This window comes from Abramis brama (assembly GCF_963993115.1).
Source record: "Abramis brama genome assembly, chromosome: 18".
Classification (NCBI taxonomy): Eukaryota; Metazoa; Chordata; class Actinopteri; order Cypriniformes; family Leuciscidae; genus Abramis; species Abramis brama.
The window spans coordinates 6,747,714-6,753,713 of NC_139980.1; positions in this window are offsets into that span (position 1 = coordinate 6,747,714).

Here is a 6,000-nt window from a genome sequence, read left to right on the forward strand (position 1 = left end):
TTTTGTAAAATCCAAATAAGCTTTACAGATCTTTATTGGAAAGAGTTTAAACAATGTTATTCATGCTTGTTCAATGAACCATAAACAATTATATGGAACAGTCCTTAAAACACGAACAGTTTACAGGCGGTAGACAATTAAGGTCACAGTTACAATAACTTAGGACACTAAAGAGACCTTTCTAATGACACTGAAAAACACCAGAAGAACGAAGCCCAGGGTCCTTGATCACCTGTGTGTCCAGGAAGGACAGCTGATCATCTTTGTGTGCCAAACCATGTGTAACCATATGACCCACCCCAATCCCTCCCCCCATTTCCTGTTCAGTTTCATTGGAAAGACCACCTTGCGGGTGAGCAGATGATAACAATTTTCATTTTGAATGTACTATATCCCAATAGATCTATTTCATTCTAGTCCTCTTTTCTTCATGTTGCTGTTTACACGCTGTGAAGCATGTTCAAAACATGAGTTTATTCAGATTACAGTCACCAAAAAAAAAATCCTGCGGCCTCTTCTGAGGTTGAATTTTGGTTCTTCACAGATCCCAAATTTCAAATTAAAATCATGGTTAGGTTTAGAGTGTGGTTAGGCTTAGGAAAAATGCACTGCTGGAAGGTGAACAGAAATTGGTCAGTTGAATAATTTGTCACAATGGGAGTAAAACTTATCATCAAGGTAGAAAACAGCACACTCGTAACTATAAATCCCTAATATTCCAATAAATCCATTTGTGAATCTAGTCACTTTTAAATGTATAATTAGCATTTCATACCAGTTTCACAAAAACGTCAATAAATTGTCCTATTTTATTTAAAAATATATATAAAGCTACAACCGTATGTCAGAAGACATAAACTTTTAAATAAGACATTGTACATTACTGTCTATTCTTATCAGCATTGATTAGAAAGTCTTTGCTGACATCACAACAGTAACTCTTTTCCTTCAACACCCTGAAAGAGTTAAATATGTTTTGTCCAAGTATGCTTATGATACACTTGTTTTTAAATTATAGGATTAAATGCTTTGCTAAAAGCGCTCTTAGCAACAAAGCAGCCTGTGACAGCAACAACACAGAGCACACAAGTCCAGCACTGACATATAAGACATGTTCACTAAAAGACAACTTGGAACTAATGCACAGTCTGAGAACTCATTTGGAATGGAATTATCATTATTGGTTCCCAACAGCAGCAGATGAAATTAGCAGCAAAACACCAAGGAGGTTCCCAATTAAAGGGGAAAGGAAACGACAAAAACAGGCAGAATGCTGGAAAGATCCGGTTCAGCTAAACACAGACTCTGTCAGTGTATTTTTTTCCTCTAGCTTTCACACTTATTTATACTCAAATGCATGTGCAAGCCTTTCAGGGGAAGCCCTCAATGCCCTGGACGACTGGTGTAATGACAGTGTGGTTAGAGACCATTCCAACACCACCAAACCACTTCAACAATAAAGCCAGTAAAATTTTGCTATTCAAAACACAATAAATAATATAATAAATGCATAAGATTTAATCATTTACATAAATTAAAAGATAATCATTGCTATAATTTATGAGAAGATATTAAACCCAGGCCACAGACTCACATCACACTGTGGACCTGACAAAGTGGCTAATAAACTGCTTCACGGAGTATAATGTTGAGGTGATTGGGGGGGCTGCTACTCATATCTCCTTATCTCCCAACACTTCCTGTTGGAACTTGGGGATTATTGCAAAGTTCAAGTCAAACTGGCAACAGTAAAATCCGATTATTAATAACGAACAGTCTGCATAGACTGGTCACCTTACATTTTAGGAATTACATAAACCTGAAAATTTACTGGAAACCAAGAGCATGTTCTATCAGACTTCCACAATAAATAACACAAAAAAGCAATATAAGAATATGAGCACTAGCATATGCAAACATATTTTGTCTTCGTTGCATGAAGACTATGTAAAGCCAATGAACTAGATAGACATTTCAAGAAATAGCCAATGCATTACATGACGAGATGCTTCTTTGTTTTGCTCTTAAAAGGCCTACAAAAACACTTAAGCTTTCTAAGCTTGCAATGGAAAATCACAATTGAAAATCAGCCTCTATATGTTCATTCTTCCAAAAACATTCCTCATTTTGAATCTTGGCAACCAAGCCTTTTGGGAGCCACATCAATTGTGCCCAAACTCAATGTCATAGAGAGTAGCCTGGAGTGAGGCGGGGCTCAGCTCTTCCCAGGGGACCCCAGTCAGCCGAATATTGGGTGAATACAAAAATAACTGATTTGACGGCTGATGAATGAGACTAATGAACCTGTGGATCATCCAATTATGGGCTTTTTAGGCCACAAAGGCCATGAAATGCTACCAAGAGGAAATGTAGAGGAAATTCTGGTGCTATTCAAGAATTCAATTAAAAAAGAAATATATATATTTTCTATAGTTCTTTTAAATGAATAAATTTAAAATGTATAAACACAAAGAACATGAAAATGGAAAGCTTTTTACCTTTTTTGCTTTTATTATTTTAGCATAAACATTTTATATTCACATTTTATTTTCAATTTATATATACAATTTATAAAAATCAATTTAGTTTGTCTTTTCAAATATGTTTTATTTATAATCTAAAGAAACACAATATGCTTATTTACTGTAGATCTGGTTGCCGTGCAAGTTTCAAAAATGCATGTTCATCCAAAACATCCCATATGTTTGAGGCATTACAGTTTTGTTTTTTTGGTTTTTTTTGCGGAAATAATAGCATATTCTAAATTCAAATGGTTGGGTTTCTCAACCAGTGATTAGCACCACAGTTGTAACTATAGAAAAGAAATGTTTGGAACAAAATATTTAAGTCAAACACAGGTTGATTACAGCCAACCATTATTTCATCTTGTTCTTCAGCATGCTATTTTTTTTCTCTTTGCCATGAAGCAAGGCTAAACCGTTCCATTCCTTAATCTGAGGGTCATATTTAGGTGACCACGATTATAGCCCTTACGATTCCATATAAATAGCTGATTTAAGCGAGAGGATCTCAAATTGGCCACAAATTTCCCCTTTATATAGTGAAGCTTCCGTCATGCCTCTCGCTGACCCGCCGCACAACCTTGCTGAATGGACAGTTTCAGTTGTGCTCACTGGTAGTAACCACACTATAAGAGGGTGTGTAGTTTGGCATAAGCTATTTCCAACACACAAAACTGTAAACGCTCAGTGAACTTCTGCAAAAACCAAAAACATTTCTCTCTAACACCAGAAAATAGAATTGTGATAAATGTCTTCTTGTGCAATCGCACTAAACCAACTCTATTGTGTACATTTTCTCGTACTTGGTGTGCTTAAAAATATGAGATTTTGATAGCATCCCATGAAAATATAGGTGGCACAGCAGACATTTTTGATGTGGTTCCTTTGGTTTCACCTTCCTGGAGCCTGTTGCCTCCCTGCTGATTTATACCATCCAGGTTTCTCACTCTGCCAACCAGCTAATTGTTTCAGGCTCCTGATGATCGTCTATCAAGGCAAAAACAGAATAATGGAGAAAGTTAGTCTCTATCTAGATGGTATGTATATAGACAGACTGTAAAGACTAGTAAGGAAAGGTTTAGATCCTCATGCCAGTCTGACATTTCATTTTAAAATGAAGCTCAATGTTTTACTAAAAACCAGGGCTAGTCACGTTCTGTGTACAGTCCCCATGTTTATTTGGATACAGGGCAAATAATATACAGCAGAGAGAAAATAACATACTGTAGTACATTAACCAACACGGTAATATAATAACACAAATGTATAACTCTGCTCGGTAACTCCCCGTGGAGAAATTACTGCAAACGTAAATATACGGCAAGGTAAATATTAGGAACATAAATCTCACAAATGTCTTCAGGACAGCATGTAATACGCTGAAAGCACATTTACTGTAGCCATACCTCCATCTCAGTCTTATTGAACACAATTGCTTGGACCAGTGCCACTTTGCATCAGTATGGCAAATGGTAGTGCTGCCTGCTGTAAATTAAGGGCCCGTTAGACCCCTGGCCCAGACTTTTACAAGTTTCCTTGCTGTCCTAACTTTTTTAAGTGTAAATATCTCTAAAAATGTAATCAAAATTAAAACTTAGAAAAGCTCATTCATTTGTTGCAGATTGATTCAACAGTAACTTCACATTAAATGCCTATTTGTCTTGGTGCACATTTATTGCAATCCTCAAATGCCGAGTATACTATCAAACTGTCAAAAGGCTTCTTACAGTAATTCAGAAGGCACGTTATGAGGATTTTGCCAGAAAGTGGCTCAAATATTATTCTAGAGTGTAAATATTTCTGAATGGTGGCAGAGAGGACACTGTATGTTTCTCTGGGTGGGTTTTATTTGATCCCTGGGAGAATGTGGCAGGTCTGCGATGTGCTTTATTCCAGAATGGAGGAAAGCTAGCTTATCTGGGAACGCCTGGCATTTCCTCTGGTCTGGGCTCCATCAGGAACGTTTCTACAGACAGGATGACTTTCACAAATAGCTTGCACTGGCAGATGTAAAAAAGAGTGAGAAAGCTGTGTGCAATTTTCCTAATAAGAACTTAAGGAACAACAAGTACTGACTTCCTGGTCAGGAAAACTGCTTAAAAAACAAAAACTGTGTGAATCCAAAGGTGTTCACATTAAATAATTACATGAATGTGGTTTGAACTTGTTTGAGTACTTTCATCATTCAACACAATAAGTTAAACAAACTTCAAATATTATCATAGAAATGAAACAAACACTGCACCCACTGTATACTCACTCAGATAAGCATCAAGGTCATTAGATATCAATGCAAAGCAGCAGCATAAGTGAAGTATTAAACACATAAATTGTGACTGGTTATAAACTACCCAGATCTTTAGCCGTCTGTTTATATGTCAGCTCAATCTTTCAGAGAGGAATCTCATGCTGTGGGGGGAATCTCAGTCCCTTAGAGGGAAACAGTAAATCTCAGGGCCTATAAAAATGTAAAGAAGCATGGTAAACCTTCTCCTCCATGACCTGCAGTTCCACCCCTTGAAAGTATTTCACATTTTGTTTGCACCTGGTCTGTACTCTCTTCTTACAATCTGATGCCTGGGTCTGGTCAGGAGGGACTGTGGAAGGGTGTGTGAACCCTGGATGGCAGACAATGGCATGAATGCATGAGCAGTTTCTATAGCAGGAGACTCACCACGTGCCTTGTCTAAGAGCCTAACGTGTTTGATAGTCTGTACAAAAAAAGAAATGAGAATCCATCTCTGACAGGCAAATAGATACGTTTAATCTGAATTAAGACCACAAGCCACTTAACGTAGGTTACTATAAAACTGAACATGGCTTAACCATGTCTGTAAATTATAGGCATCACATTACCAATGATGTCTCGAAGCATTTGATATTTAAAGTTCTACCGCCGAGTAGGCATATAATTTGTCATCTGTGTCCACGGGCGGCTGAGGCTTCATTTCCATAAAAACAGACACCAGAAAGAAATAGTACATCCAAAAATTTCTCATCATTTACATCTTTCCAAACCTGTATGACTTTCGGGATTTTTAACACTTTTCCATCAATGAGAATGAGGACTGGGCTGTCATGCAAGATGACAAAAAGCAAAACAAAAGTTTCATAAAAGTAATTCATACAACTTGTGTGTCATATTTCAAGTCTTCCGAAGCAACACGATTGGAAAAGATTTAAGACATTATCCGCTGAAAATTTTGCTCTCCAACATTTCTCTAATCAGCAGCAAGGAGAGCTAGATTTGAAGATATGAAGATTTGGTACTTTTTCCGTCATTAATGGATAACTGCAGGAACAAATGAGTAACGCAATATAAACATTCTGGGAACTACTATTAACTAACAAGAAACTGATTTACAAATTAGTAAGTAATAGCACTCACTAATAGTAATAGTTCACTATTAGCTAATCAAAAACTACTATTTTTGTTCATACCTTCCAGAGGACTACTAAGAGATACTATAGAGGTTCA